This window comes from Typopeltis vanoorti, chromosome 13, assembly GCF_054136105.1.
Source record: "Typopeltis vanoorti isolate ZY-2024b chromosome 13, IOZ_Tvanoo_1.0, whole genome shotgun sequence".
NCBI lineage: Eukaryota > Metazoa > Arthropoda > Arachnida > Uropygi > Thelyphonidae > Typopeltis > Typopeltis vanoorti.
In genome coordinates this window covers 101226169-101248319 of record NC_143561.1, presented here as the reverse complement: position 1 = coordinate 101248319, position 22151 = coordinate 101226169, and the positions used below count along the sequence as shown (strand labels likewise).

General features: G+C 34.4%; 1 protein-coding gene across 2 annotated transcripts in view; it reads right to left on the bottom strand.

Moving 5' to 3' along the window:
* SK (small conductance calcium-activated potassium channel) overlaps positions 1–22151 on the bottom strand; it is a 384830-nt gene that overhangs the window by 115597 nt on the left and 247082 nt on the right. The window lies entirely within an intron of this gene.

The following is a 22151-nucleotide window of genomic DNA, read 5'->3' as shown; positions in this document are numbered from 1 at the left end:
ATACGTTCATATATGAATATAAAAATAACGAATATATATATTTTTTTTAGTTTTGGAGTATAAGAATTTTTAAGAGAAAGTTTAGACTTCTCTGAGATATAGTTTTTTAGAATGGTCTTTAGTTATTTATTTACTTTAGGTAGGAGTTGCTGCAAGGGACTTTTGATTAGTTGATTTCCCCCCCCCCCCTGAAAATATTGGCCTGAAAAATTAATCAAAAATTTCTTGTGGTACAACGGACAGAGAGAGGGAATAAAGAAATTAAGTGAGAAAATAGGGAAAAAAAGAATGGCTGGAGCGAAGTAGAGGAATAGAGAAAAAAAAGAAAGTAAGAATAACAAAAAGTGTAAGAGACGAAAGACAGAAAAGAATAAATAATAAAGAAAATGAAAGAAAATAGAAGAGAGAAAAAGTAAAACAGAAATAAGAATAGGAAGTGTAAAGGAGGAGAGAGTCAGAGAGAGAGAGAGAGAGAGAGAGAGAGAGAGAGAGAGAGAGAGGTGAAGAAGCAGAGTAGAATTTTCATTTTGTTTATAATCAGGTGTTGTTGTCGAAAGAAATGTAATAACGAAATTGATTCTCATGCGATCATCAGCACAATTTCAAAGGGAACTCGCACTTACAATGAAATGCTGGAAAAATTCTCATTATGACTTGTCTACTTCAGAGGCTCGATTTATTTCGAGTGTTTTTCTGGGGGGGGGGGGCATTTTTGTTAACGAGATTCAGAGCTTTTGCCAAAGTTTCTCAATTGCTGGGCTGATTTATTGACAAAAATGAAAATTCGGCAATTTGCCCAACAAACGCGAATGTGGGATTCGTTTCTATCACTGAAATTAAATCATTTATCCATAGGGACGGATAAAATATGAAATAAATCGAAAATAACAAGCAACACCAACTTCACCATTCTGTCTGATTTATCAATTCTATCCTCTTATAAAATTATGAATTTTTTCTAACGTATACTATCTAGGGCACGCCAGAAATTATTCTCAATCAAAGAACTGAAGTATATAGTCAATATAAAGTGTCAAACGTATATTGGCTCTGATATCTTCATCCCAGTTGCAATTAATAGATATTCGAACTGCTGATAAAACATGAAATGTAGATCTCAATAAACTTATGTCTGAAACATTACAATGATGTTCAAGAAGACATGGAAAAATATCCTATATGGAACTTGTTAGGAAACTTAAATCATCTGATAGGCAAAGTTGTTAACGTGCCTTCTATTCAAACTAACAGGAAAATATTGCAATTCTGAATATTTAGTCTATAGTCCATGTTTAGTCTATAATGGGATTCCTTTCATGTACTGCTTATAAGTTTTTATTCCCAGAAAACATGTAAATATATTACACAGCAGCACCTCGTATGGAAGAGTAAGGTAAGCTTAAAACGCGGCACCAGGAGTAAAGAAGTAAAATATTTTGATATTTTTTGTGGAGGGGTTTCACACCGGGTGATGAAAATCATTTGTCACCTAAAAAACGTCTGGCATGAAACTAGAATTCACATCCTTTTCGGTAGCAAATTGGAAGTTATTCATTCGACCACCGAGGCTGATAAGAAAAATAATAAACAAGTAAGGTCAAATATGTTGATTAAGATGTGTTGGAAGCCCTAGAAATGTATTTGAGTAACAGTTTAATTCCTGAACATACAAAGGCCTCGCAGTATGGTAAATTTTCGTTCTCCAAAAATCTCCGTGCCACGGGACTATTTATGAGTATGTCTCCGATGACTTGTATCCCAGGGGACTTAGAGAATGGTTCAGAAGACAGGCTGATTTATGTTTGGACTTAAGAAATTTCTAACGCGGAGCCTTTGGATCAAAGAATGCGATCGCCTTGTCTTGGCATTTGAACACTGAAATGTTTCTTTGGCCAATTCAGTATTGTTTCTTCGTATGCTATTTATAACAATTCACATTTTTACGACTGTATACTTTTGCAGCAGAACTTTGACAGGCATATTTATTTTTTCAATATATCCATTTCATGATCAGATGGAAGAAACAATATGTTTTCAATTTAGATGAATTCTCTAAAAACCGAGATAAGTTACCTTCCTTTCGATCAGAAGATATGGCCAAATATCTGTTGTTTCCATGTTAGTAGCCCCCCCCCTTAAAAAAATTATCGTATAACTCCTCATACAAGTCCAGCTTCTGATAGGTTGGATTACGTTCCTTAAATATCTTTATGATGAGTTGCAGCAATCATTGAAGATTAAAACATATTTTCGTGCCACAGGACTATATAATTGAGTCAAATATTTTAACAGAATTCTTAGACAACGAAATAAATAGTGATAAAATATTCCCACAGTCTCCCAATGATATTTTCTGAAAAATAACATAATTGTTATTTTGAGATCTAATATTTCAAATATAAAAGATATTTTAAGAATCATTGAGCCTTGCAAATAGACGCTTATATCCCGATAACAGTTAAAAGACTTTTGTTTTTGAATCAACAATAGTTACTTTTTTAAACTGCTCAAAGACGATATTCTAGACAAGTCTTTGGCACATTAGAATGTTACCATGACGACGGATGTGTGTGTGTGCTCTTGAGCTTCCACAGGTATATCCCAATGCTAGTGTTAGAATATTGCAAAGTTTTTCATTCACTCTTTCAACATGATTTACGAACTCTTTAAGTGATTTTAAATTATTCAAAGATTTCTACAAACATAAACTTAGACCCAAAATGTTAACGGAGATGTTTAAATGCATGCAGAGACCCCTATAAGGTAGCGAGTTCTTTGTGTCTATTCATTTTAATTTAAAGTCTGTTTGAATGATGGTGTTAGGTGAAAGGAAGTAATTTCTTCCCAGAAATCCACGGGCGTTTTCGATCAATAACTCTATGTCATCAAGGTAATGCTTTGGCGAACTCATTTGACGAAGTGTTGTTACACGTAGATGCAAACATTGTCTTTCTCAGTAGAGGGTAAACATAGCTTCCGTAGACTGGATTCTCTTTCTCATCAATCTACGTATATCTAGCTGTAGCAGGTGCGATACAACATGGCGAGTCTTAAGTTCTAATCTCTTCTGTGTATGTCTGTCAGCTTGTATCTATTATTACTTGCAAAACCCAAGAGATTTTGCTATAGCAAATTTGAAAAATCCCACGATGCTTATGTTTTAAACAGCAGAAATATTTTTAAAAAATTGGTCTATGAATATATAACAAATCCGGAAGTTTAAGTTAAAATTGATTTTCGATAGATTCCTTATATTATCTTATACATAAAAAATAATTGATTGAACATGACTGCACACCAAAATCTTTTTACAAATCGAAAATGACGTCATCTAACGTCATTATCAACAGAGCTTATGTTTCACACATTATGTACGCATTATCAAGAAAATTGCTAATTATCCGGCTTTATTAACGACAGGGTGTGTCGGTGTAATCTTTAGCAGCTGGATGAATAGCTGATTAGCGACCTCTGGTGGAAAAAAAATCATCTAAGCAGATTTTTTTTAAATAGATTTAATTTGCGAACGAATATCGTGTTTTTTATTAGGTGGCGCCACTGATTCATAGTCAATTCATCTGTATTATATTTATAAGTACATGATAGTATAGTATAACCTTTGAGATACTTGACACTATAGTGAATGCCTACAGTATTCCATCTTTTCACATTATTGCTGTCCCAAAATTCATTTTAATACGCATATCGAACCAAAACAAATCTTGTTTACATGAATATATGGATTTTAATAAAATAAACAGTAAGATAATGTATTTTGCTTGCATAATATATGGATGTATTTTGATTTTTTTTAATCTAAACGAAGAGGAAAGGTTCGGGAGAGAAAAAAATGAACAGTAGAGCAAAAATCAATAATCTGTCTACATGCATCTACACATGGTCTATTACACGTTCGCCTCTTGTGTTTAACCAATACACCGATGCAATTGTCTCTTGTCGTCCTGAGTTAACAGGCTAACCGATTTGCACTGTTGGACAGAAGGAGTACACATCAATCGATACTTGTCACTCTCTTCCATTCTTTTCAATTTATCTTCCCATTTTATTTCTCCTTTCTGTACTTTATTCTCTGTATTCTAATTCGTTTTATATCACTATTACAATAATACTATATTCAATTTCTTTACGTCCATTTTTCTTCTATGAATTTTAATTTAAAGTTTTAATCTCATTCCTATCTCTAATAAAAGGCATTGTTATTTATTCAACTTCCTGCTTTTTTCCATCTTATTTGTTATTTCATTTACGTTTGTTCTACTTGCTTTTTAATCCATCTTATATGACTTTTAATTCGTTTTCTGAATTTTAATTCACTTGCTTTGCCTGCTTACAATTTACTTTCTGTTTTTGTTAAAAGGACATCCATTTTTAATTTTATTTCATTATCTGCGGGTTTTAAATTTTCTCTCTCTCTCTCTCTCTCTCTCTCTCTCTCTCTCTCTGTGTGTGTGTGTGTGTGTGTGTGTGTGTGTGTGTGTGTGTGTGTGTGTGTGTGTGTGTGTGTGTGTGTGTGTGTGTGTAAGCCCTTTCTGTTTCAACCCTTTGTGAATTTTTAACTACTTTTAGCTTTCTCTAACTTTCGTTTCTGTTCCTACCAAAAAGATATTCTTTCTTTAATTGAGAATCCCTTCTTTGGTGTTTTAATTCACTTTCATAATGATGTATTTTTTCTCATATTTTTAATCGATATTTCCAAGTTTATAAAAATACATCCTCTTTCATCTTTCTTTAAGTCTACGTTTTATCTTTCATAATAGATATATACTGAATATTTTAGTTTGTTCGTTCTTTCGTTTGATATCATCATTATTGCATTTTAATCCAATTTCTTTCTACCTTCCTCTTTCATTCTTTCTCTCTCTTAAATTTCTTTGTGTATTTACTTACAGCATTCTGTACGTCGATTTCTTTATTATTTGATGCATTTTCAGCAAATTAATAAACTTTCTGCCAAATATTTATCTCTTCTCTCGATTTTTTCTATATTAATTTTCATTCTCTGCCTTTTAACATCATCTTCATTTTCGCTTTACATATTTCTCTATTAAAATGGTAGACCGTCTCATTAATTACAGTTCCTTTTATTATAAGGTCATCTTTTAATTCACATATTAATTCATCCTTTTTTCCCTGAATTTTCATATCTTTTTATAGTCAGTGTCCCCCGCTGTATTTTTTTAAATTTATCTCAAAATATATAAAAATTATCAAGAAATCCAAGACTCCGAATTTGAATGGATAAAATGCAAGTAACGTCCCTTCTCCCCTGAGGATAGCCTAACCTTCTGGTCCCAAACTAAGATTAATTAGGTACAACGTATGCCTTTCCACTCCAGCACCACTCTCATATTAGATAGTTATATCAAACCCTCATTCAAAGAGGAAGCTAACGTCTTGGTATTATTTTTTTTCCAACTCTTTTCAAGGAAATTCATCTTCCACTAAACCATTATCTGCTCATTGCACGCTTCTGATTTTTTACCAGAAACTTGTCAAAATCATCCTTAATATCTCGTATATCAACAAACTTTTGGTGTAGATGATATCTTCCAGTTGTGCTCCAGAATTAGCATCCATTCTGTGCTATTTTTACAAACTGCCATACACCTCTGGCCTGTCCATTAAGCAAGCCTATCTTTAATCCATCCCAGGAAAGAGAGAAAAAAAGTTACTAATCACGCTGTCATAATTCCTTTTCACTATTTAACATAAATGCTTGTAGTTCCTTCATTTTCAAAGACCATTCTGCCATCTTTTTCTTGATCCTCCACTATGTATCCCTATTTATATATCCCCTTTGGTATTGTCCTTTACTTTCTTTGCCTCTATTCTCATGCATTCTTTCTAAATGACTTTTCCATCCTTTTTACCGTTTTGGGATCCATTCATTTATTAGCTGTTATTTTACATTTTCTGGATTTTCTGTGATTTTTGAATTCCGGATTTTGTTTAATATTGCTGCATCTTCAATTTTTCATAATGTTTTCATCTTAATAGTTTCACAGATTTGTCTAATTTTTATAATTGTTAGATGTGTTTCTGCTGCATATGTTAGTACTGCTAATACCCCTTTATAGATACTTATTTCTGTTACTTTACTTATGTTCTTATTCTTCCTGATGAGGCTTCTGAGACATCAAATATTTTAGTAGCTGTTATTGCTCGTTCTTGTACTCACCTCAATACTGTCAAAAATAATTATGATTAACAGTCAACCTCTTCATTATTAGAAGGCCTATTAACTAATTAGAGACTACCTATATGAATTCTACCACTCTAGCTATAAGAGGTCGTCTAGCTAACATTATTCAACGTTAGATATAAATTATGAAAAGGCTTGGAGTAATTAATATGGTCTCTTGACATCAGAGGTAAAAGCGTACTTACCAAACGACTTGTACTTAATTGCTTTGGGATGTAGCCTGTTCACCATGATCCTTCACCGCATTTCATTATGGATAGATTCCTTTCTTCAGATTTCTCTATCAATGGTGGAGTATCTAAGATTACCATCCACGGTATTTCTTCATACACTAACGACCTTCTCTCATTCACTTCGAAGTAATGTTATTGATAACCAATCTCCATTTCTTCTCTTCTTCTGACAAAGTACTGAAATGAGCAGTTTCAAGACCTTCTGTAACCAATGTCTTAAACTCTGTTCCCTTGCTGTTTTCCTTTTGGAGGGGATAAGAATAAGGATAATCCAGTGAGTTTCAACGCTACCAAAACGTAGTCCTGCCCACTATTTCATGCAAGAAAGATCTCATTGCACTTATATGACAGATCCATAAGTATTCTCATTTCGCAATCTTATTAGAATAAAGTAGTTAGTCTTGTGTCTATTAAATATAATTTTTTCTATAAATTATATATTCTTCTGGTATGAAACCACTGCTACTTCTACATGAGATCGACTAACTCATCTTCAGTTGAAGAGACCTTTACAAAACTTTTTCAAATCTTACAAAGGATTCGAATCGACGTCTTTCAAATCAAAGGGTATCGTTGATGCCGGCAGATCGACGGCGGTTGTCTGACACAATTTAAAACACTATATAAATATCAAATTCTCCAAACCTTTGAATGCTGTACTCATATTTGGCGATAGTTCTCCATAAACCTCTCTAAAATGCCAAAGGCTATCTAGAAGAAGACAATCCCGTTAGCAGATGGCCAGGTTCTCTCTCTCTCTCTCTCTCACGCACACTAGCTGCTATCACTCTCTGTAGGTATTTTGTTTCAATCCTATGTCATATTTATCTATCTTCTCAGGAGCACGGCTTTCTACCGAACTGTCCACTATTGCAGACAGTACGGAATATATATAATGGGTATCAGAGAATCAACAACCAAAAATAGTTTTCGATATTGTAATTTATCCATGCTTGTTCTTTCTTCGAATAAAAGCAAACAATTGTGCTAACCAAAGAAATTGAGTCCAAGCGGCATATAAAAAAATTATATTTTGATTTTTAGGACTTCTAATAACTTTTCCTTTTATTTGCCAGAATGCATTATGTTTTTAGATTTTTCCCTCTTTACCAAGAAAACAGTCAATCTTTGTAGTAGACAGAGAAATTCTTTGTAATAAATAGTTAGATATCATCTGCCTATTTTTGATAAATGGACAGATGTAAAATGAAATAGGCAGATGTACAATGAAGTAGATGGAGAATAAAAATAGGAATATACAATGAAATATGCTTTTATTTATCTTATATACTTATTATTTTGCATTTTTATTTTCTTTTGTCTTTTTTCCTGTATTCTACGTTTATGCGTACTATATTCTCTGTATTTTGATCTTCACTTTACACTGCTCTGTTTGTCTCAAGCTCATCATTTCGTTTGTCATTTTTTTCTTCACTTTGCCCATTCCTATCTTGTATCTTTTACCATACAACTCGTCTCTCTCCATCATACGACATGCTGACATTGATTAATCTGGAAGAAACACTGACGTTCAAGAATGAAACGAAGAAAAAAAGCTGACAGGAAAAAGGTAGAGAATGAGAGTGGAAGTCTTCTAATGGAGTAAGGAAGAGAAGCCAAACATGATCTAAGAGAAAAAAGGAAATGAGAGGAAGGATCTAGTAGCTGCGTTCCATGCGTTTAGTAGCGTAGAGATTGACTGGCGGCATTTCCAACTTCCTGTCTCGGAGAGACGTGAAAATGTGTGAAGTCAGCTATAATCCCTGTAACCGTCTTCCTTAAACTTTCCAAGATCCGGAATGAGAAAGATGCAAGAAGTCAGAGGAGGATGCCACACTTCGTTAAGTAACGAATTAAGAGAAAGAGAAATCTAAAACGTTAAGAAAAGAAAAAAAAGAAAGAAAGAGAATGAGGATAGCATCAGATGGTTAAAAGAGTGGATGAAAAAAGAGACAAAATTGTTTAAAAAAGAGTGAAAAATGACTGTTGATCATACAAAATGAATACGTAAGAGGGTGGATAAAAGTAGGGGAGAGAGGGAGAGAGAGAGCGAGAGAGAGAGAGAGAGAGAGAGAGAGAGAGAAGGAGAGATCAAGTTATTTACAACAATAAGTGATAAACTGGCAAATGGAAATATGTTGGAAATACTTATATGGAAATGGCTAACATCAGTGCAATAGGGAGTGAATGTGTGTGTGTGTGTGTGTGTGTGTGTGTGTGTGTGTGTGTGTGTGTGTGTGTGTGTGTGTGTGTGTGTGTGTGTGTGTGTGTGTGTGTGTGTGTGTAAGAGAGAGAGGGAGAGAGAGAGAGAGAGTCTTTGTTCAAGTTATTTCTTGTTCTATCACTGTTCTTTCATGTTTGAATTGGACTAACAAAACATCTTTTCTTCATCGGAAAAAGAAAAATGTTCTGCATTACCCTAAATCAGCTCATGATTTATGCATAGCCGTCTCGCGTTTTATTCCTGCTTCTTCCCTACTACCTCGTTAATTAGGCATGACTAGCACATGCATTTAAATTCGCCTTTTCTTTCTCTCCTGTAGTAAAAGCTTCGCTTCCATAGACTAGTGGATAATTTTTCTATTCCGTCCATGTTAGACTTTGTGCTCGCATTTAATGTGCGAATATTTTTAGACGCTCCTTTTTTGTTGATGTGGGCACGGGAAATACTTGAGGTGCAGTTTACTTAATTGAACGTTAATGGTGAAAAAAAAAACTGTAATTTATGTTGGCGTCAACTTTCAAGAATTCTCATGTCAACACGAGTCGTGGCATGACATAACTGCCAGCAATAAGAACACCTCGCTACTGACGCGACCATGTGGTGAGATAATATCATCAACTGAAAGTAATCTACTTGTTAAAATGCTTCTACAATATGCAAAAAGAGAGATACAGCTTAGAAGAGATAAAGACAGAAGTTGAAATAAATACGTAGAAAAAGATAGAAAGAAAGAGGAGAAGTAAAACAGCTCAGGAGAGTGAACAATATATATATATATATATATATATATATATATATATATATATATATATATATATATATATATATATATATATATATATATATATTGTTCACTTGCTCTCCTGAGCTGTTTTACTTCTCCTCTTTCTTTCTATCTTTTTCTACGTATTTATTTCAACTTCTGTCTATATATATATATATATATATATATATATATATAGAGAGAGAGAGAGAGAGAGAGAAGAAATAAATATCTTCGAAGAGCAAAAGAGATAAAAACAAAAATTGAAATAAATATGTTCAGAGAGACAGAAATCGTAGAAAGAGAAATAGGCAGACAGAATATATTTAGGGAAAAAAAAGAAAGAAAGAAGAAAAGAATATAATGAGAGAGACAGGCAGGGGGAGAGATAGAAACAGGTAAACAGAAATATATTAAGAGAATGAAAGAAACACAAAGAAATATATTGAGACAGAGAAAAAAGCATACGGACAGAAATACATTGAGAGAAAGACAGAAAGAGAATATGTAGGGAAATACTGTATATTGAGAGAGCAAGAAAGAAAGACAAAGAAATATGCTGAGAGAAAGAGAGAGAGAGAATGTTTTCAGAAAAGAAAAGATGGAAATACTTGGATGAAGAAATATTTAAAGAGAGAAGAGTGTAAGACTCCAAGATGCTCCTCTTAAAAGTGAAGCAGGATGAAGTAGCAAAGAAAGGAAAAAGACCTGCTCTCATCCTTTAGTACGCCTGACGTTGTACTAACTCGGTCAACGGTTAACCCCGAATTCTGCTTTGATTCTCGTAGTAAGCGTAGCACTACCGTTCCTCCTTTTGTTTTGATGGTGATCCTTGAATGCAATTTTCCCTACAGACTCTCACACTGTTTACAGTGAAAGAAACGCACCTACACTATCTGGACTCTTGCAAAGATGTATCGATCGGTCTCCATCCCTAACCTGCCATCTGGCATGACGCTATTCGGAACATGGAGCTCGATAAAGGTCACCAACACCCCGCGTTTTCCTTTCTCTACAGCCGTATCTCTTCTACGGGAGTCAAAGTGGCTAGGAAATTGATAAGGTGGAATTGTCAAGGATGCTTGCTTTCCTTTGCCTTCGTTTTCCACAACGAAGGACTTGGGAAAAGACCTTCCATATGTTGGAGGCAACGTGTGTGTGAGATAAACCAGCCGTTAAAGCTAGCACTATTCATCGAAGCCAACCTTACTTACTAACAATGGCAATGCTATCTGTATGAATAGAAAAGGTCTTCCCAGATGTTGTGCGTTTTCCTAGTAATGTTTACATTTGTTTTACTTAAACCATGTGAAGTAAAATTTCACATAAAAATCATTAAACGAATTTAAAATAAAATATAAAATAAATATAATAAAATGAAAATTACGATTAATTATTTTAATTATATTTTATGATATTATAATCCTTAAGTACTTAAAAGGACTGGCGTAAAGGGGCGAAGCAAGAATGCTTTTCATATTCCCCGTTATCTGTAGAGGACAGTGTAAGGATAAGGTGTTATTGAGCTATATAATATAAAGCTTTGATCATGGCAGGAGGGTAACAGCAATAGCTGAGCCTCAGTTAGAACTTCATTGGCCACAGCATTGCCATCCATTCACTCGGTGTCATCTATTTATAAAATAAATCTTTTCACATTTTATAAGTATATATCGATATTTTTTATAAAATCTTAAGAAACTTTGCAATATGATATTGAAATTATATTTTTCTCATGGAATATTTTAAATATATATCAATTATATATAAATAGTTGATTATAATTATAGAATAATTGTTAATTTATCTAAAATTAGAATATTTTCCAATAATATGATTTTAAACGTACAGTATAGCAGGTGGCCTACGAACACCTTCAAATCGGCTTTCCAATTACCAATATTGATTCACATAGATGATTCAACAACTGAAAAATGAAGTATCTTGCAAAACAAAATTCGTCACCAATTTACAAACGAACGGAAGCAGTGTTACGAATATCTAAAACTAAAACACTAGATTTCGATGGGGTATGTGAAAAAATACAAGCTCAAATTACCCATTAATGTTTTATTTAACTGAATATTATAATGAATATGTTAAAAAAATTAAAAACTTCATCGTCATTATTTAATAATTATTGTATTATAAATATATAAATTATTATATTAGAAATACTGCATATAAATTATTATATTTGTTGACCACTTTACCACTCTGGTCGTGTCTTCCTTTTCTCAAATGTAATTATATATATATATATATATATATATATATAAATTATGTAATATATAAATAACATACATATGATTATTATTTATGTTATATTTTTCCTAAAATAATAGAAGATATAACTATCTTTTAACACACCTGAAAGAGATTAGCATCATTGCTGTATATGAAATTTAGGAATTTTTGTATTTATGCAATTCTATGTGTTCAGGTATTCGTACTTAGCATGTTTTAAATTCATGATATTCATACTTAGCATGTTTGAAATACATAATTATTACGTTGTTTATGCGTTATCTGTCGGCTAATTTCGATATCTTTATTCACTTTATTTATATTTATATATTATTGTTAATGAATGTTAGTTTGCTTTATGTTTTACCAAATTATGGAAAGAAATAAAGACATTTAAATTGTTTGAGGTCAACAGTTAACCAAAAATCTGCTTTGGTTCTCATAGTAAATGCAGACGTACATTATCTTCATTTGTTGTTCTATTTTCAAAGGATAAACATAGGGTAAAAGAAAGGAGGAGAAAATTTTAATTACAAGGTATTTTAAGGTGATATATTATATTCAAGATTTAATGAAGATGTAAGTGTATGTATTTTGTTCGCGGGGAAATAAAATAGAAAATTAACATAACTGAGTTAAAATAGGGGAAACTTTAAACAGATATAGTATAGCAAGCGGTTTCTATTCGTGTTCTTTGAAATGTAAACGAGATAGAACATCAACAAAAAATTCAATGTGTTTTCAACTTAAAAAATCCAGATCTCACTTAGAGGTTTAACTAAGTAATTAGAGCGATAGAATAGGAAACGTGGACGAAACAAATGATTCTGAAAATTATTATAAACAGATATTTCAGATCCTCTTAGAAGAGTAAATTGTTTTTGAATAATAATTATTTATTTTATTTTCAGTTCGAGATTACATTTAAGATTTCAGGACTGTATAAAAATGTCGATAGGGTCCACACCTGTTATCACTACAAGCCATCCATGTCGGCATTATATAACACGTGAAAACTAGGTCAAAAGGTCATCAAATTAATTCTGGTTGATTTGAAATTAACAAAATCACCATCAACTCTTTTCTCACACTTATATTTTTTTAAAGTTTTTATATTAATCCTTACAAGGCAAGCTAAAATTGACTTTCAAAAAAGGGCAGTATTTTTTGCCTCCACATATTATTAGGTATGCATGACACTCGACTTGAATATTAGGATCAATTTGGAAGAACGTATTGATCATACTATAATCCAGGAAATGGGTGAACAGTTCAAGGACATTCCTTGTTGAAAACGTAATATGCAAATACCCTTCAAGCAGGGCATATTACAAATGGTAGGGCTATATTAATATGTTGGTCTCTTCATCAATATCAGATGACAGCTTTATAAAGTCTATGGAGTTTATTGATGACGAGCTATATATAAAAGAGGAAGCAGATCTTCTTCCACTTTTATAGGTCGGATGGCACAAAGGCATTAATTAAAAGTCAGCATTCCTATTTTGTCTTACGATATTGAAAAAAAATCAAAAATATTGACATTCACATAATAGTTCTGCGTTATATGAGTATGCTATAAATAAAATTATTGGTTTTACTATATAAAACAACAACAGATCAATGTTATTATATTGATCGCCATAAATATTTTACAAGGGACAAAAACAATGTTGCTATAGGAGATTGCACCGTTGCTAAAATAAGTTCAGCATTAGCCTTTGCAGTTTATTTGAGATATGAGTGATGACACGCATTTCACTACTTTTATATAATATACGTAATTTTAAGCAATTTATTTTAGTTTTCATAGAAATAATAATGCAACTCATATTAAAATTAAAAATATATTAGAAATTTAAATAAATAACATAAGTTCCAGAATTCTAAGAATATTAGAAACACACCTTTATATTTTTTAATTATTTATTTTATAAATAAACTACGTCAACGAAGTTGGTGTCAATTCTCTAAGAATGGCAAAACTGGAGGGTTTTAATTTAATTTAAATTAAAATGATCCATATTTAATACCCTTTGAGGGTAATGGATAACAATGCTGTTCCAATGAAGTTTAACTGAGGTTCGGCTGTTGCTGTTACTCCCCCCCTGGGGGCGCAGAGATTCGAGAGATTGAGTCGCTCTCTTAAGGTTTTTGCCTTAAGGGAGCAATTCGAGTCTCCGGCACGGCCCGCTGAGGGACTTTGTCGGTGAATGCTTTGCTTCGGAATTTGAGCGGTTCTGTCGGTGGTGGCGTGTGGGTGGAAGGCCATCACTGAGTGGAGCCAACGCTGAGATGGACGGTCTTTCGCCGACGATTGAGTGACCTAGGGATCGTCCGAATTTTTAGAGACTGCTTTACCTATAAATATGGATCATTTAAATTTCGGAAATTAGTAAGATTTGTTTAATTCTGAGGTTTCAAGATTTTGTTCAGGGCTATATTAAGGATAAACAACTTTCCTATACCCTTCCCTGTGCGCGTCAGTAGTCTTCCGCCTCTAGAAGGAGATTTCGACTGCCGGTCTACACTTGGTGGAAAGAAGGGACAAGACAGGTCCTGAATCACATAGTCCACCCATTAAAATCACGGGTTGATTTAATTTAAATCATTGCTGCTACTTCGAGCCTTTTGCCAACGCTCGGTTTTGCTGGCAGTCCTTTACGGCTGCGGGATTCTCACTGATTGGGTCTAAGGGACTTTTATGTGGACTTAAGAACCTGCGCTCTTAAACAATACTTTTACATCTCTTTTTCTCATAATGAGTGAAGTTGACGCTGACGCCCTTGTACAGTCGCTTAACAGATGGCTGGCCATAAACATACTTAAAAAGATTCTTAAAAAAATTTGAAATCAATTTTTACTCTATGTCGGTGGACAACCAAGAGGGTGATGACAATGCTCCAACAGAAGAGAAGCTGAACTTGGTGATCTTCGTCCCCTCAGACTTCACAGAGGTCCGAGCGCGTAAGAAGAGAAAAACCACGGCATCTAAACCACCAAAAGAGGATGGAATGGAAGAAGATGGTCAATTTCGGACCCATCCGCCTCCCCTAGAGAAAAGATACCTCCGATCATACTCTGTGAAAAACAAAAATGGATGTATCTTAGGGCCACCATGTCCAATATACAGATCACTTATAACAACGCCAAAAATGTCACCGACGGCATCAAATATCAGCCTAAAACTGACAGGAGAAATGAATGCCAGAGGCATTCAGTATCACACCTTCTCGCTCAGCTCCGAGAAAAATCTGAAGGTGCAGCTCAGAGGAGTGTCCGAAGACGTATCCACAGAAGAAGTGGCTGCTGATCTACGCCATCAGGACCTCCCACCCGTCAAGGTCAGCAGAATGACCAAAAAAGACAAGACTCCGATGCCACTAGTAATAGTTGAGATCCATCTATCTTACAAACAGATTTATGACCTGACGTCAATCTGTCGAGTTAAAATCAGCCCAGAACCCTTAAGAAAAAAGGGCTTCAACAGGTCAGTGCCACAGATTGCAAGAGTTTGGCCACGCCCAGAAAATGTGTAAGGCTGAGTTTAAATCTCTGAAATGCGGGGACAGCCACCCAACCAATATCTGTACATAGCCGAAAACCACCCCGGCTAAATGTGCCAACTGCGGTGGCCCCCACACACAGTCAACTACAGAGGATGCATTCAAACCCCAAAAAATAGAAGATCGGAGACAGACAAACACACGTCCTCTCCCAGTAGATACACGCCAGAGGCCTCAGCTCCACAGTCTCTCAATGATCAGCAAAAATTGTCAGAAGCCCATCTGCCACAGTCAGAGGCCTTTAAAAGAATAACTCAATAACGCCAGACAAGGACATATGCGGATGTAGTCCATTCTAAACAGATAGACCATGAACAGGATCAACCAGCACCACACACACAAACCTGACAGTTATTATCACCTCTTCTCTGGAAAATATGCTACTAGATCCAACAAATATGCTACTGGATTTAGCAGATCCAACCCCTCACCCTCACCATCCTCCTAAGAGGTTCCTAAAGGATACACAAACCATCCTCACAGCGCTCATTCATGAACAGGAATAAACTAAATCTAGAACTCTCTGCAGATTATCGCGTGGAAAGCGAACGGCCTCAGAAATAAGGTCTTGGAGCTCCAAGAGTTCACCCAAAGATATCAGCCGGATGTAGGTTTGATAAGTGAAACGCATATGAGACCATCGGACAACCCCAAAACCAGGAGACATCACCTGTACAGAACTGACAGGCTGAACCGCAGAGTCGGCAGCACTGCCATGTTCATCAAGAATTATATTAGGCATCACTCTGTAAACATCCCACCTACCACTAATCTTGAGGTTACAGGTGTAGAGGTTCTCATGAGTTCGGCTGATAGAATAAAAATCTATGCAGCATACAATTCTCTATTAAAATCATTACTGTTCTCGGATTTGGACTCCATCTTGGGCATCAGAGAGCCTGTCATATTTGTCATATTGGACTTAAACCCAAGCATCCTGCCTGGAACAGTCGAACTACCCAAATAGGAATGGACAGATACTTGCTAACTATACAGGATCCAACAATGCGGTTGTGCAGTTCCCACTGAGCCTATTCATCATAATACGTATGGCATTGCTGATGTCTTGGACATAGTCATACTGCAGAATGTGAGACTCCAGCACAGTTTAATGATATACTAAATGATTTTCTTCTGACCATAATCCAATATTCTTGGGAAACCAAGAAAAACTATCTGCCTCGACACTCATTCATATCATGGGAAAGGTTGTCAAAAGTACTCCCGAAATATATTGGTCCTGTTCCGCTTATAAAATCCAAAGAAGAAATTGAAACAGCTGTTAAAGACCTGATCTCCGACAAATTAACACAGCCCTTACAGCAGTCACTACTTCCTCAACCGCCCTCAGGCCCAATCACTTGCAGATGATATCATGAACCAGATCAAGGAGAAAAATAAGGTTAGAAAAAGGTTTCACAATACCCGCGTACCACAAGACAAACGAATACTGAATAGGCTCAATTCTGCAGTGAGAGATGCCCTTAAAGCACTATAAGTCAACTTTGGGAAGAAAAATTGACTTCTATCACTCCATTTGGAATCTATTTGGCATCAGTGGACTAGGGCTGTTTTCCTTGACATAGCCAGTGCATTTAAAAAAATTTGGCATTTCAGATTACTGCATAAACTAATCTGAACTTGAATACTATTGGAAATGGTTCACCTTTTTGACATGCATATTCATATAAAGATCAACGGTGCAGCAATAGCATAGAAACGTATCTTGGCTGGAATCCCACATGGATCCTTACTAGCTCCGATTCCGTTTTCCATATACATGTCTAATGTCCTGTACAATCCATTGTCATCCATCATGGCCCTCTACGCGGATGATACAGCAATATTAGCCAGATCTCTACGACCACATCGTGCCATCAAAAAACTGCAAGAAAACCTACTATAGATTGAAAAATAGTTCTCCAAATGAAGAATGCAAGTAAATCCCCAGAAGAGCATAGACTTACTATTCACCAGAAGACCGATGCTTCCAAAGTGGGACGTCTTCCTGTTTAACACAAAAATCCCGTGGCAAATAGAAGTCACATCTGTACACCAAGTACCTTAGTGTACAGATGCCATATCAAAGCTCTCTGTGCAAAGGCATTAAAAGCCATTGCTCAACTCTATCCTCTAATCAACAGGAACAGTAAACTAAACACCAGAATTAAAGTACTTATCTACAAACTGATGGTTCGTTCTATAATCACTATTCTCCGGCTTGGAGCCATACCGCTGATATTAATATTCTCAAATTACAACGTACAAAACAAATGTCTACGTATGATCCTAAACTCTCCATGGCTCGTCAGAAACGTGCAACTCCATCGGGACACAGATGTCCCCTATATATACACTTTCCTGCAAACTATAGCAATAAAGTTCTTTTCAAAAGCATTTGTACACCTCAGCAAACTGATTCAACTAGCTGCAAATTACGAAGCAACGGATTACTTCAAACATGAAAGACCAAAAGCCATCTTAAGCTGCAATTCTGATGTTTAATCTCCAAGCCCGCTCATGGTGAGCAATTGGCTCATAAATTTTTCCATTAACTGTTTCCCTATCAGATAGCGGGGAGTATGAAAGGCATTTTGCTTCACCCTTTAAGTCAGAAATGTTAATCGTTGATCTTACAATGGTCGATTTCTACTTAGCCAATAAATCTCAATGGGAATCATGTTTTGATACTCTCCGTGATAGGCTGTTGAACTTTCCACGTCTGTTCAAATATTCAAATATATGTATTCCTCAGATGACCCATACTGAGGGTTCTCATACTTCTGAGATAAATTGTCGTCTGAGATAATTTATCTCCACAACCACTTGCTTCCTTTAGCTGTGCATATTACAACTATATGTATGTATATGTCATTATACTCTCTAAGATCACATCATACAGCATCTTCTTAGTTTTTGTTTGAGACTTTATGACTACATAAAATACCATCCATGATTCTACTAGTTTGTTCGTGTCCTGTTCGACATGTCCACTTCACTGTAGCTGGACTTATCCATCATGGAACCTAGATACTTGAAGGCATTTACTGTTTTCATGGTTCCTCTCTCTAACTCAAGATCTACTGCATCATTTCCTGCAACTAATAGGTACTTGCGTTTTTAACAGAATCACTCAGGCTCCAATACGTATGTTTATCGAATAGTTTTCTCATCTGATATTCCACATCGTCCTTGTTCTGCGCGAAGATCACGTAATCATCAGCAAAAGAAGAAGAGGTTTTCGCATATAGGTAGGCCTATTCCACTGTATTGGTTATTCCAACAATCCAAGGTAAGGCGAGTCTAGTTAGATCTTCCCTTCTCCGTTACATCCCCTGCACTATCTCTACTTTTCCTTCATCTACTCCTACTCTCTCTTTAATGCCCGCCACATTAACTTCCTTGGAACAGTATCGTAAACTTTCTCCAGGTTTATAAAATTCAAACGAAGTTCTTTGTTCTTAGCATCCATTTGGGGAAGAGAGATTTTATTGGGATATTATTGTATTGTAATTATTATAATTTATCCAATCAAAGAATTTATTATTATTATATTACTTTGTAGGTGGTATACGACCTTCTTCGTCCAATAGTGAGACTACAATCTCAATTAATGACAATTTAGTAATAACAATTGCAAAAGTTTGAAACTAATTTAGTAACTACTGTTCAATGTCAACTCCAACTGAGTAATTAATAATTGAAAAATAATTTATTAATTTAAATAATTTAATAAACTAATAACAATTAAAATCTAGTTCACTATCAACAATAATAATAATATTGTTTATTAATATTAATAACTAATCATAACTGTATACCATTGTCGGTGTTAAGCCCAAATTGTGAAAAAAAGGGGGGGGTTTGGTTTGAAGTGGAAATCGATTGCAAAACTTTGCCAAGTCATATCGAACCTTTAAGTGAAATTTGGGAATGTTGGAGCCTATCCTGTAGGTAATGCATTGCTCCGGTGCTCGGTTATAGCTAGAAATAAGCAAGAATTCCAGCACAACTCTGGGAATTTGCATTTACGAGATAAGTCTAAAGATAAGACTGGTGACGTGGAATACTGAAACGGTGCTGAGATGGTAGATATGTTGAATATGAAAAGAATACAGGTGATACGTTACCTTTTGTAAGAAAGTATTGCAATCAAAAATTGCAAAGATTCTTAAAGAATGATAGCCAATACTTTTACTGTACTAATGCAAATAGCTAAGATTGCTTTGCGATCAACTTGCTAAATACCTTTGGGAGCAAGTATTGGATTAGTAATATTGTACAGCTAAATGGTTATATGAATGTTATGTTCACAATCAGATTTAGAATATATTGAAGAACGATAAAATGCATACTCGTAATCAAGAAATTATAAAGAATTATACCTGAAAGACGCCCGAGGGGTCTAATGATATCTCACTGGAATCTGTTCATAAAATTCAACTTTAATTACTACACTGAATTCGCTTTCAGAAATAAAGTCCTTATTATATAAACTCAAAATCGAAGGCTTTACAGGTAATGAGTTAAATGTTGATTTAATGACTCCAATATTTCTTATCCGTCGCACAAACATCATCGCACAAACATTATCAGTGTCCACAGAGGGGACTAGTTCTACAACTTTACACTTTAGGCCTAATTTATTCCCTGTTCTTTGTGTACACGTTAAAATACTTATATTGTATCTTGAAATAATGTGTCTCTCTCAGAAACGAAATTGTGTGTTCATTAAAAAAATGTTTAATAGATTCCAAGCGTTGTGTTCATTCTATTAAACCACGAAAAAGGTTTTTTCTTACATGCTCTTGTCATCTATAATTTCATAGTCCTGCTATCGTTATTTCTGTCAAAAACATACAAATGTATATAGTCAATAAATACCATAATGTAATAGTAATTTTTAATATATTTTGTCTTCATCAAAGCCTTGATTAAATCCCATCAAAGTTTCATTTTAATGTGTTGATTATGCTAATACATTATCCAAGAATTCCATTTTCTTTTATTGAGTTCAAGAACCTATATAACTTATCAATAATCTAGCCTATGTTGTCAATTGCACGTTAATAGATCATGGTCACACACACAGACACACACATGTCAAGAACACGTGACACAATTCCTACATTATTTAACAACAGAAGAGAAAGAGAAAATCGACTTTGCGGACGAATATAGACAGAAATCATCAACTAGGAACCATTAATAACCAGTTTATGTCCTTGACATTTGAAGATTCTCTACCCATCACTTTCCTGTAGAAATGTAAGACGTTCTCTGAGTAGATACATCATTAAGTACACTTGTTGATCCATTAGTTCACATTAGCGAAACATTATGAGTGTTGCAGATTGCAATAATCGCTAAAATTTCTGTATTCAGAACATAATAAAGGACACAACGATCTTCCTAATTTTGCACATTAGTTGAATCCCTAAGTGTCTATAAGTGAACAAAAATTATATATCATTAACTCACAGAAACTGGTTATAGACGATAGCGTTTTAAACCCGTGTCTGAACCGTTCTCGGACGGAAGCGGCAGATGTGTTACTTGTGTTACTGAAAAATGATTCATCATATTAGATTCTTACAATGAAAAATATGTTCAAATAAGTAAAAACAATCGACAAAAAAGAGAAAAAGATAGATAAAGTAGATTTAATTAGAAAATTTGTAACACTTGTGTAAATATTTTTAAAGAGATTTTTAATTAGGAGTTTAATTTGCTATCCTGTTTGGTTAACGATGACGAAAAACGCAAAAAGAATCTTCAAGAACGAAGAACGAAGAATGACTAATGCATGGTGACTGCAAAATAACCATTTATTGACTAGAAAGTCGACTATGGTTAGACGCGTTTGTGGTAACTGTCAGTGATGGATTGCTTGGCTTCACATGACAGTGACAAGCGTATTGTGCACATTGAAATAGGACGAAAAGGCGTGAAACACCCAGAAGCAAAACGGCGATTATATTTCATTGAATAGGATTGACCAAAAAAAAAAAAAGATTACTTTGTGTTCATGGTAAAGAAGCCATTTAGCTTTTCTGGTAACGCAAAAATTGGCTTAAATAAATGAAATGTTCACTGTGTTCACATTAAAGCTAAAGGCTGAGTGAACAATACCATTTTATAGTCAATTTAGTATGTTAATTTTAAAATGTTGTTTAAAAAATAAATAAAAATCGAATATATTTCATTTTCATAATAATAATAATAATAATAATAATAATAATTCATTTTTGCTTTCATCTGAAAGAATGTCCTCATATAGAAAGAAATGTCTATTGCGCAGTCGCAGTTTGTACGAAATGATTATGCCTGCTGCGCAGTCGCAGTTTTTATGAAATGATTATGTCTGTTGTGCAGTCGAAATTTGTAGCAGTTATGAGAATAATCTTCCACATCTGTCACATTTTCATAAGCTCTCTGGTAAATTTCGAAACATTTAAGTTCTTTTCTACATTTGGATATAAAATATGGAAGGATCTATATATATATATCCTCGATAAATTCTTTTATTTATCTCAAATTACTTTTTGACTATATTTTATTATTATTATTATTCGAATTGTAATTTTATTTTTGTTTATTATTTATGTTTATATTTATGTTTATTATTATTATCGTTATTATTACAGAGGACGACGTATAGGTGTATAATAAATTTTAAATTTCCAAATTCTATAAATTTCCAATTGAATAACCTCCCTTATACAGCACCTACATAATATCTAAGAGACGTAGTTTTCAAGTTAGGTCGCTGTTGGCACTCCTCTACAACCTAACGACATTCAGCATAAATTGGCTGCCCCTTCCCCCTTAAAAAAATCAAAAATACAGGGCTCACCACCGCTTCTGTTATAGTTCGTCTCGGATCCACAAGAGA